We start from the raw sequence: 13,419 nt of genomic DNA, 5'->3' as shown, positions 1-13,419 counted from the left end.
AATTGGAAAGTTGTTTAAAATTACATGCCCTATTTGAAACATGAGAGTTTTTTTGGACTTGACTGTCCCTTTAAATTTACAGAACCTTAAAGGGACATGAAATACAAAATGTTTCTTTCATTAGTCATATACAAGATAACATTTTAAACAACTTTCTAATTTACTTCTATTACCAAATTTGCATCATTCTATTGTTAAAGGATCAGTGATGCACTACTGGGAGCTAGCTGCATAGATCAGATGAGTCAATGAAAAGATGCATATCTGTGCAGCCACCAATCAGCAGCTAGTTTCTAGTAGTGCATTGATGCCCCTGACGATACCTATCTTTTGGCTAGATTACGAGTCTTGCGTTATGAATAAAAAAGCAGCGTTAAGCCTCATAACACTGCTTTTTTTACTTTTACTGCTGGTATTACGAGTCTTGCAGATTTAGGGGCACCGCACACTTTTTTGGCCTTACCGCAAATCAACTTACGCAAATTGCGTATAGCCTTTTTTCTATGGGACTTCCATAGCGCCGGTATTATGAGCTTGTCCTGGGAGGCCAAAAAGTGAGCGGTACACCCTATCCCGTCAAGATTCGTACCACATTTTAAAGTCAGTAGTTATGAGTTTCACACTACAAAGCCGTAGCATAAAACTCATAACTAAAGTGTTACAAAGTACACTAACACCCATAAACTACCTATTAACCCCTAAACCGAGGCCCTCCCGCATCGCAAACACTAAAATAAAATTATTAACCCCTAATCTGCCACTCCGGACATCGCCGCCACTATAATAAATATATTAACCCCTAAACCACCGGACTCCCGCCTCGCAAACACTAGTTAAATATTGTTAACCCCTAATCTGCTGTCCCTAACATCGCCGCCACCTATCTACATTTATTAACCCCTAATCTGCCGCCCCAATGTCACTGCCACTATACTATATTTATTAACCCCTAAACCTAAGTATAACCCTAACAACCCCTAACTTAAATACAATTAAAATAAATCTAAATAAAATGTACTATTAATAACTAAATAATTCCTGTAAAATAAACCCTAAGCTAGCTACAATATAACTAATAGTTACATTGTATCTAGCTTAGGGTTTATTTTATTTTACAGGCAAGTTTGTATTTATTTTAACTAGGTAGAATAGTTACTAAATAGTTATTAACTATTTACTAACTACCTAGCTAAAATAAATACAAATTTACCTGTAAAATAAAACCTAACCGAAGTTACACTAACACCTATCACTACACTACAATTAAATAAATTACCTAAATTAAATACAATTAAATGCAATTACCTAAATTACAAAAAACCCCACTAAATTACAGAAAATAAAAAACAAATTACAAGATATTTAAACTAATTACACCTAATCTAATAGCCCTATCAAAATAAAAAAGCCCCCCCCCCAAAATAAAAAAACCCCTAGCCTAAACTAAACTACCAATAGCCCTTAAAAGACCCCCCAACAGTAAAACCCACCACCCACACAACCACCCCCCAAATAAAATCCTAACTAAAAAATCCTAAGCTCCCCATTGCCCTGAAAAGGGCGTTTGGATGGGCATTGCCCTTAAAAGGGCTTTTAGCTCTATTGCAGCCCAAAGCCCTAACCTAAAAATAAAACCCACCCAATAAACCCTTAAAAAAAACTAACACTAACCCCTGAAGATCCACTTACAGTTTTGAAGATCCGACATCCATTCTCAACGAAGCTGGGAGAAGTCCTCAACAAAGCCGGGAGAAGTCTTCATCCAAGCCGGGAGAAGTGGTCCTCCAGATGGGCAGAAGTCTTCATCCAGGCAGCATCTTCTATCTTCATCCATCCGGCGCGGAGCAGCTCCATCTTCAAGACATCCGGCGCGGAGCATCCTTTTCAATCGACGTCTTCTTCCAGAATGCATCTCTCTTTAAGTGACATCATCCAAGATGGCATCCCTTAGATTCCGATTGGCTGATAGAATTCTATCAGCCAATCGGAATTAAGGTTGAAAAAATCCTATTGGCTGTTCCAATCAGCCAACAGAATGCCAGCTCAATCCTATTGGCTGATTGGATCCTATTGGCTGATTGGGGTTGTTTGTATTTTTTTTACAGGTAAAAGAGCTGATTTCTTTGGGGCAATGCCCTGCAAAACGCCCTTTTAAGGGCTATTGGTAGTTTAGTTTAGGCTAGGGTTTTTTTTTGTTTGGGGGGGGGGGTTATTTTGATAGGGCTATTAGATTAGGTGTAATTAGTTTAAATATCTTGTAATTTGTTTTTTATTTTCTGTAATTTAGTGTTTGTTTGTTTTTGTAATTTAGGTAATTGTATTTAATTGTATTTAATTTAGGTAATTTATTTAATTGTAGTGTAGTGATCGGTGTTAGTGTAACTTCAGTTAGGTTTTATTTTACAGGTAAATGTGTATTTATTTTAGCTAGGTAGTTAGTAAATAGTTAAACACTATTTAGTAACTATTCTACCTAGTTAAAATAAATACAAACTTGCCTGTAAAATAAAAATAAACCCTAAGCTAGATACAATGTAACTATTAGTTATATTGTAGCTAGCTTAGGGTTTATTTTACAGGTAAGTATTTAGTTTTAAATAGGAATTATTTAGTTATTAATAGTAAATTTTATTTAGATTTATTTTAATTATATTTAAGTTAGGGGGTGTTAGGGTTAGGGTTAGACTTAGGTTTAGGGGCTAATAAATATAGCATAGTGGCGGCGAAGTTGGGGACGCTAGATTAGGGGTTAATAAATGTAGATAGGTGGCGGCGATGTTAGGGATGGCAGATTAGGAGTTAATAATATTTAACTAGTGTTTGCGAGGCAGGAGTGCAGCGGTTTAGGGGTTAATGTGTTTATTATAGTGGTGTCCGATGTCCGGAGCGGCAGATTAGGGGTTAATAAGTATAATGCAGGTGTTGGCGATGTCAGGGGTGGCAGATTAGGGGTTAATATGTGTAAGGTTAGGGGTGTTTAGACTCTGGGTTCATGTTAGGGAGTTAGGTGTAAATATAAAATGTGTTTCCCCGTAGGAATCAATGGGGCTGCATTACGGAGCTTTACGCTGCTTTATTGCAGGTGTTAAGACTTTTTCTCAGCCGGCTCTCCCCATTGATGTCTATGGGGAAATCGTGCATGTACAACCAGCTCACCGCTGACTTAAGCAGCGCTGGTATAGGAGTGCGGTATGGAGCACAATTTTGCTCTACGCTCACTTCTTGCCTTTTAACGGAAATAGAAGAACAGAAGCGCCACATGGCCCAATATTGTAGGGTAATAGGAGTCAAAATACAGGTGATGATTTCACTCACATTTGGTAATACACCCCTAATGGTGTGGAAGGAGCAGTCTGAGATCAATTGACAGTCACCCAGAAGACTGGCCTCTGATTAAGGTGTAGTAACCTGTAGAGGGTGGTATAAAGCACAAAAGGGTGCCTATATGGCCTAGTACCGTTGGAACAGAATATATAATGAATATGTATTATATCCACTCACATTTGGTTGAGCACCTCTCTTGGTGCTGTAGAGGCAAGCTGGGATCAATATGGTCACCCAGTAGACTTAAAACTCCAACCGATCAGGAACTCTCAGTAGTCCAAAAAAAAATCAGAATTATTAAGAATAAAAAATTGAAGGACAGGCAGCAAGTGGTAAGTAATAACTTACTTTAATAAAAAGATAAAAAAATCAGCAACGCGTTTCTCAGCCAGACAAGGCTGTTTCATCAGGCTTAATAAAACATGTATAAAACACTTTCATGAGAAATTCATGATAAACAACATATACCTATATACATGCATATATAAACCATTGAGAAATCTAAATCATCGTCTCAGATAATATATTCCTTCTGAACCTATAACATTGACATCAGAAGGTGTTCACAACACATTACAATTAATCAATATATAAATACATACCAAATCATAATATATTAAAAAAACATAAATATGTAAACATAGTATTATTAAAGCAAATGGAAATTGATCAATTGTAATGTGTTGTGAACACCTTCTGATGTCAATGTTATAGGTTTAGAAGGAATATATTATCTGAGACGATGATTTAGATTTCTCAATGGTTTATATATGCATGTATATAGGTATATGTTGTTTATCATGAATTTCTCTCAATTATGCATTTGCTTTAATAATACTGTGTTTACATATTTATGTTTTTAATATATTATGATTTTATATATTGATTAATTGCAATGTGTTATGAACACCTTTTGATGTCAATGCTTATGACCCACATAGCATGCACTCTAAGCCACACCCCTCTCAGGTTTATCTCATTTTCTAAATCAATTTGATTTGTTTGTTTGGCATATATAGCAAGTGTTTTACACATGTTTTATTAAGCCTGATGAAACAGCCTTGTCTGGCTGAGAAACGCGTTGCTGATTTTTTATCTTTTTATTACAGTAAGTTATTACTTACCACTTGCTGCCTGTCCTTCAATTTTTTATTTTTAATAATTCTGATTTTTTTGGACTACTGAGAGTTCCTGATCGGTTGGAGTTTTAAGTCTACTGGGTGACCATATTGATCCCAGCTTGCCTCTACAGCACCAAGGGAGGTGCTCAACCAAATGTGAGTGGATATAATACATACTCATTATATATTCTGTTCCAATGGTAATAGGCCATATAGGCACCCTTTTGTGCTTTATACCACCCTCTACAGGTTACTACACCTTGATCAGAGGCCAGTCTTCTGGGTGACTGTCAATTGATCCTAGACTGCTCCTTCCACACCATTAGGGGTGTATTACCAAATGTGAGTGAAATCCTCACCTGTATTTTGACTCCTATTACCCTACAATATCGGGCCATGTGGCGCTTCTATTCTTCTCTTTCCACTACAGATTACTGATATTGGATTGTGGCCTTGATCCTCTACAGATAGCTGCCTTTCCGGAAATCCTCTCACATCTGTATTGCTACCATTATAAGTTACTTATGAATTTATACACATTGTGATAATCATTGTTAGCTGGAAGTATTTATTAATAACTTAGTTTATTCTTTAATACACTATTGCACATTCACCTAAGATATTGACATTATTATTGGTTGTTTATTTTCATTTTTATCTTTTCTATAGGCTAGATTTGGAGTTTTGTCAGTAACGACCCGAAAAACTAACGCCGGCTTTTTTCTGGCCGCACCATAAAAATAACTCTGGTATTGAGAGTCCACAGAATGGCTGCGTTAGGCTCCAAAAAAGGAGCGTAGAGCATTTTTAACGCAGCTTCAACTCTCGATACCAGAGTTGCTTACGGACGCGGCCAGCCTCAAAAATGTGCTCGTGCACGATTCCCCCATAGGAAACAATGGGGCTGTTTGAGCTGAAAAAAAACAAACACCTGCAAAAAAGCCGCGTTCAGCTCCTAACGCAGCCCCATTGTTTGCTATGCGGTAACCCTTCCTACGTCTGCACTTAACACTCTAACATGTACCCCGAGTCTAAACACCCCTAACCTTACACTTATTAACCCCTAATCTGCCGCCCCCGCTATCGCTGACCCCTGCATATTATTATTAACCCCTAATCTGCCGCTCCGTAAACCGCCGCTACTTACATTATCCCTATGTACCCCTAATCTGCTTCCCTAACATCGCCGACCCCTATATTATATTTATTAACCCCTAATCTGCCCCCCACAACGTCGCCTCCACCTGCCTACACTTATTAACCCCTAATCTGCCGAGCGGACCTGAGCGCTACTATAATAAAGTTATTAACCCCTAATCCGCCTCACTAACCCAATAATAAATAGTATTAACCCCTAATCTGCCCTCCCTAACATCGCCGACACCTAACTTCAATTATTAACCCCTAATCTGCCGACCGAATCTCGCCGCTACTGTAATAAATGGATTAACCCCTAAAGCTAAGTCTAACCCTAACACTAACACCCCCCTAACTTAAATATAATTTTAATCCAACGAAATTAATTAACTCTTATTAAATAAATTATTCCTATTTAAAGCTAAATACTTACCTGTAAAATAAATCCTAATATAGCTACAATATAAATTATAATTATATTATAGCTATTTTAGGATTAATATTTATTTTACAGGTAACGTTGTATTTATTTTAACCAGGTACAATAGCTATTAAATAGTTAAGAACTATTTAATAGCTAAAATAGTTAAAATAATTACAAATTTACCTGTAAAAGAAATCCTAACCTAAGTTACAATTAAACCTAACACTATACTATCAATAAATTAATTAAATAAACTACCTACAATTACCTACAATTAACCTAACACTACACTATCAATAAATTAATTAAATACAATTCCTACAAATAAATACAATTAAATAAACTTGCTAAAGTACAAAAAATAAAAAAGAACTAAGTTACAAAAAATAAAAAAAAATTTACAAACATAAGAAAAATATTACAACAATTTTAAACTAATTACACCTACTCTAAGCCCCCTAATAAAATAACAAAGCCCCCCAAAATAAAAAAATGCCCTACCCTATTCTAAATAACTAAAGTTCAAAGCTCTTTTACCTTACCAGCCCTGAACAGGGCCCTTTGCGGGACATGCCCCAAGAAGTTCAGCTCTTTTGCCTGTAAAAAAAAACATACAATACCCAAGCCCCCCAACATTACAACCCACCACCCACATACCCCTAATCTAACCCAAACCCCCCTTAAATAAACCTAACACTAAGCCCCTGAAGATCTTCCTACCTTGTCTTCACCTCACCGGGTTCAACGATCTGTCCAGAAGAGCTCCTCCGATGTCCTGATCCAAGCCCAAGCGGGGAGCTGAAGAGGTCCATGATCCGGCTGAAGTCTTCATCCAAGCGGGGTATGCCCTTTGGGGCATGCCCCGCAAAGGGCCCTGTTCAGGGCTGGTAAGGTAAAAGAGCTTTGAACTTTAGTTATTTAGAATAGGGTAGGGCATTTTTTTATTTTGGGGGGCTTTGTTATTTTATTAGGGGGCTTAGAGTAGGTGTAATTAGTTTAAAATTGTTGTAATATTTTTCTTATGTTTGTAAATATTTTTTTATTTTTTGTAACTTAGTTCTTTTTTATTTTTTGTACTTTAGCAAGTTTATTTAATTGTATTTATTTGTAGGAATTGTATTTAATTAATTTATTGATAGTGTAGTGTTAGGTTAATTGTAGGTAATTGTAGGTAGTTTATTTAATTAATTTATTGATAGTATAGTGTTAGGTTTAATTGTAACTTAGGTTAGGATTTCTTTTACAGGTAAATTTGTAATTATTTTAACTATTTTAGCTATTAAATAGTTCTTAACTATTTAATAGCTATTGTACCTGGTTAAAATAAATGCAAAGTTAACTGTAAAATAAATATGAATCCTAAAATAGCTATAATATAATTATAATTTATATTGTAGCTATATTAGGATTTATTTTACAGGTAAGTATTTAGCTTTAAATAGGAATAATTTATTTAATAAGAGTTAATTTATTTCGTTAGATTTAAATTATATTTAATTTAGGGGGGTGTTAGTGTTAGGGTTAGACTTAGCTTTAGGGGTTAATACATTTATTAGAATAGCGGTGAGCTCCGGTCGGCAGATTAGGGGTTAATAATTGAAGTTAGGTGTCGGCGATGTTAGGGAGGGCAGATTAGGGGTTAATACTATTTATTATAGGGTTAGTGAGGCGGATTAGGGTTTAATAACTTTATTATAGTAGCGCTCAGGTCCGGTCGGCAGATTAGGGGTTAATAAGTGTAGGCAGGTGGAGGCGACGTTGAGGGGGGCAGATTAGGGGTTAATAAATATAATATAGGGGTCGGCGGTGTTAGGGGCAGCAGATTAGGGGTACATAAGGATAACGTAGGTGGCGGCGCTTTGCGGTCGGCAGATTAGGGGTTAATAAGTGTAGGTAGGTAGAGGCGACGTTGTGGGGGGCAGGTTAGGGGTTAATAAATATAATACAGGGGTCGGCGGTGTTAGGGGCAGCAGATTAGGGGTACATAAGGATAACGTAGGTGGCGGTCGGCAGATTAGGGGTTAAAAAAAATTATTCGAGTGTCGGCGATGTGGGGGGACCTCGGTTTAGGGGTGCATAGGTAGTTTATGGGTGTTAGTGTACTTTAGAGCACAGTAGTTAAGAGCTTTATAAACCGGCGTTAGCCCAGAAAGCTCTTAACTACTGACTTCTTTCCTGCGGCTGGAGTTTTGTCGTTAGATGTCTAACGCTCACTTCAGAAACGACTCTAAATACCGGAGTTAGAAAGATCCCATTGAAAAGATAGGATACGCAATTTACGTAAGGGGATCTGCGGTATGGAAAAGTCGCGGATGAAAAGTGAGCGTTAGACCCTATTTTGAGTGACTCCAAATACCGGCGGTAGCCTAAAACCAGCGTTAGGAGCCTCTAACGCTGGTTTTCACGGCTAACGCCAAACTCCAAATCTAGGTCATTATTTTTTATCATATTTTTTACTATTTTCTACTTTGTATATTTCTCATCACTAGAGTTTAGTTTATAAACTTACTGTATCACAATTGCAAATACAAAATTATTTTATATTTTAATATTTCAAGGTCACCCCCTATCTGTTTTTTACACTCTTGCCTTTTAACGCCGGGTTTGTAAAAACCTGTAATGCCAGCGCTGTAGGAAAGTGAGCAGTGAGAATAAAGTGCAAGTTAGTACTGCACCCCTCATAATGCAAAACTCGTAATCTATCCGTTCACCTTTTAACAAAGAATACCAAGAGCACAAAGCAATTTAGACAATATAAATAAATTGGGAAGCTGATTAAAATTGCATGCTCTAACTGCATCATGTGAGTTTACTTTTAATGTTAATGTCCCTTTAAGACATGGAATGCATTTTTTCTATAACACAGAAAATGTAATATGATTATTACTAATTTTTGGCCACTCCATCTCTTTTTGCATTTGTTTGAAAGAAGGAATACTGATCCTTATTTTTTGTTCTAAATGAAGGCATTCACATTTATTGTTGCAAACAAATGTTGCATTTCCCTATTTTGAGTATGACACTTAATTTAAAAAATCACACCAGACAGTGAAAATAACATTTGAAAACAGATAATCAACTTCTCAAATATGACATTCAAATGAAATATGTTTATAATGATTCTCACTATATGGCCTCTAGTTATCAAGCTCCGTACGTACCTGCCTTCGCCGGCCCCAATACGCTCGCCTAAGCTCGCCTCACATCACCGCTGCGGACCTGAATACGTTCGCCAAAGTTATCAAAAAAGCTGTCAAAAAGCCGCGCACCAAGTACGGGGCGATGAGCAGTGGACTGTGATAGTTATCACTCATCCGATCTCGCTGCTCTTCGGCTTTTTTACAGCGTTAGCTTTACACACTAACTATACTGTTCTACCCCCTATACCGTCACCCCCGGAGCCCCCCGCAACTAAATAAAGTTATTAACCCCTAAACCGCCGCTCCTAGACCCCACCGCAACTATAATAAATGTATTAACCCCTAAACCGCCGCTCCCGGACCCCGCCGCCACCTACATAATACCTATTAACCCCTATCCTGCCCCCCCTATACCGCCGCCACCTATAATAAAGTTATTAACCCCTATCCTGCGGATCCCGGACCCTCCCGCAACTAAATAAATTGTTTAACCCCTAAACCGCCGCTCCGGGACCCCACTGCCACCTATATTAAACTTATTAACCCCTATCCTGCCCCCCGCACACCGTCGCCACCTATAATAAATTTATTAACCCCTATCCTGCCCCCCTACACCGCCGCAACCTATAATAAAATTATTAACCCCTAAACCTAAGTCTAACACTAACCCTAATACCCCCCTAACTTAAATATTAATTAAATAAATGTAAATAAATATTACTCTTATTAAATTAGTTATTCCTATTTAAAACTAAATACTTGGCTATAAAATAAACCCTAATATAGCTACAATATTACTAATAATTATATTGTAGCTATTTTAGGATTTATATTTATTTTACAGGCAAATTTAAATTTATTTTAACTAGGTACAATAGCTATTAAATAGTTATTAACTATTTAATAGCTACCTAGATAAAATAAAGTCAAATTTACCTGTAAAATAAAAACTAACCTAAGTTACAATTACACCTAACACTACACTATCATTAAATAAATTATTTCTATTTTACTTACCTGTAAAATAAACCCTAAGATAGCTACAATGTAATTAATAATTACATTATAGCTATTTTTGGGTTTATATTTATTTTACAGGTAACTTGGTATTCATTTTAACTAGGTACAATAGCTATTAAATAGTTAATAACTATTTAATAACTACCTAGCTAAAAGAAATACAAAATTACCTGTAAAATAAATCCTAACCTGAGTTACAAGTAAACCTAACACTACACTATCGTTAAATTAATTAAATAAATTACCTACAAGTAGCTACAATTAAATACAATTAAATAAACTAACTAAAGTACAAAAAAAACAACAACACTAAATTACAGAAAATAAAAAAAAGATTACAAGAATTTTAAACTAATTACACCTAATTAGGTATTAGGTATTTTAATCTAAAATAAAAAAATAAAAAAATAATAAAGGTCCCTACCCTATTCTACATTACCAAGTAACCAGCTCTTTAACCAGCCCTTAAAAAGGCTTTTTGCGGGGCATGCCCCAAAGTAATCAGCTCTTTTGCCTGTAAAAAAAACCACAATACCACCTCCCAACATTACAACCCAACACCCACATATCCCTATTCTAACCCAAACTCTCCTTAAATAAACCTAACACTACCCCCCCTGAAGATCTCCCTACCTTGAGTCGTGTTCACCCAGCCGGGCACCGATGAACCAAAAGAGGACATCCAGAGCGGCAGAAGTCTTCATCCTATCCGGGCAGAAGAGGACATCCGGACCGGCAGACATCTTCATCCAAGCGGCATCTTCTATCTTCATCCATCCGACGAGGAGCGGCTCCATCTTCAAGACCTCCGGCGCGGAATATCCTCCTTCCCCGACAACTACCCGACGAATGAAGGTTCCTTTAAATGACGTCATCCAAGATGGCGTCCCTCGAATTCCGATTGGCTGATAGGATTCTATCAGCCAATCGGAATTAAGGTAGGAAAAATCTGATTGGCTGATTGAATCAGCCAATCAGATTCAAGTTCAATTGGATTGGCTGATCCAATCAGCCAATCAGATTGAGCTCGCATTCTATTGGCTGTTCGGAACAGCCAATAGAATTATTATTATTTTTGTATTATTATTTTTAATACTTTAAAAAATGGGGCAATGCACTGTACCACACATGTATAATACAAACACAGAGATACATATATACACATACATCCACACTCAGACACATACAAATATATATTATATACACATACACAGGTGTACACACATAGCTCTCACACACACAGACAGCCTACACAGACAGCCCACTCACACACACACAGAGAGCCAACTCACACACAGACAGCCCACACACACACAGACAGCCCACACGTGCACACACAGCCCACACACACACACACACACACACACAGCCCCCCCACACACACACTACACACACGCACTATACACAAGGATAATGGAAATACTTGTAAACATTTTTTTTAAAGATGTTAATGCTTTATTTAGAATACCAAGGGACGGGAGCTACCTGTTGTAATAAGGTTTAATTCATAGCCCCAGCCATTATAGAAAGCAGTTAGGTAGTGTACATTGGCATGCCTTCTTATAAGTGTGTATTTTATATGTATCTGAAAACAAGTCTGGCATTACATTTAAACACTAACGGCTAGATTTAGAGTTTTGCGGCCAAAGGGGTGCATTAGCTACGTGTGTTTTTTTTCCCCTGCACCTTTTAAATAATGCTGGTATTGAAAGTTCTCTGAAGGGATGCGTTAGGCTCCAAAAAGGGAGCGTAGAGCATAATTTACCGCCACTTCAACTCTCAATACCAGCGTAGCTTACGGACGCGGACAGCTTACAAAACGTGCTCATGCATGATTCCCCATAGGAAACAATGGGGCAGTTTGAGCTGGAAAAAAATCTAACACCTGCAAAAAAGCAGCGTTCAGCTCCTAACGCAGCCCCATTGTTTCCTATGGGGAAACACTTCCTAAGTCTGCACCTAACACCCTGATCGGAACAGCCAATAGAATGAGAGGTCAATCTGATTGGCTGATTGGATCAGCCAATCGGATTGAACTTGAATCTGATTGGCTGGTTCAATCAGCCAATCAGATTTTTCCTACCTTAATTCCGATTGGCTGATAGAATCCTATCAGCCAATCGGAATTCGAGGGACGCCATCTTGGATGAAGACACTTAAAGGAACCTTCATTCATCGGGAGTCGCCAGAAGAAGAGGATGGATCCGCGTCGGCTGCTTCAAGATGGTCCCTCACCGCGCCGGATGGATGAAGATAGAAGACGCCGCCTGGATGAACATGTCTAACGGTCCGGATGTCCTCTTCTTGCCGGATAGGATGAAGACTTCGGACCCTCTTCTGGACGGATCGGTGATACCCGGCGTGGTGAAGATAAGGTAGGGAGATCTTCAGGGGCTTAGTGTTAGGTTTTTTAAGGGGGGTTTGGGTTAGATTAGAGGTATGTGGGTGGTGGGTTGTAATGTTGGGGGGTGTATTGTATGTTTTTTTAAAATGCAAAAGAGCTGTTTACTTTGGGGCATGCCCCGCAAAAGGCCCTTTTAAGGGCTGGTAAGGTAAAAGAGCTGTTAACTTTTTATTTTAGAATAGGGTAGGGCATTTTTTTATTTTGGGGGGCTTTGTTATTTTTTTAGGGGGCTTAGAATAGGTAATTAGTTTAAAATTCTTGTAATCTTTTTTTATTTTTTGTAATTTAGTGTTTGTTTTTTTGTAATTTAGTTTAGTTGATTTAATTGTAGATAATTGTAGGTAGTTTAGTTAATTAATTTATTGATAGTGTAGTGTTAGGTTTAATTGTAACTTAGGTTAGGATTTATTTTACAGGTAATTTTGTAATTATTTTAGCTAGGTAGCTATTAAATAGTTATTAACTATTTAATAGCTATTGTACCTGGTTAAAATAAATACAAAGTTGCCTGTAAAATAAATATAAATCCTAAAATAGCTACAATATAATTATTCGTTATATTGTAGCTATATTAGGGTTTATTTCACAGGTAAGTATTTAGCTTTAAATAGGATTAATTTATTTAATAAGATTTATTTTATTTAGTTAAATTAAAATTATATTTAACTTAGGGGGGTGTTAGGCTTAGGGTTAGACTTAGCTTTAGGGGTTAATACATTTATTAGAGTAGCGGCGAGGTCCGGTCGGCAGATTAGGGGTTAATACTTGAAGTTAGGTGTCGGTGATGTTAGGGAGGGCAGATTAGGGGTTAATACTATTTATTATAGGGTTTTTGAGGCGGGAGTGAGG

This window comes from Bombina bombina, chromosome 5, assembly GCF_027579735.1.
Source record: "Bombina bombina isolate aBomBom1 chromosome 5, aBomBom1.pri, whole genome shotgun sequence".
NCBI classification, from domain to species: Eukaryota; Metazoa; Chordata; class Amphibia; order Anura; family Bombinatoridae; genus Bombina; species Bombina bombina.
This window is presented reverse-complemented; position numbering follows the sequence as displayed.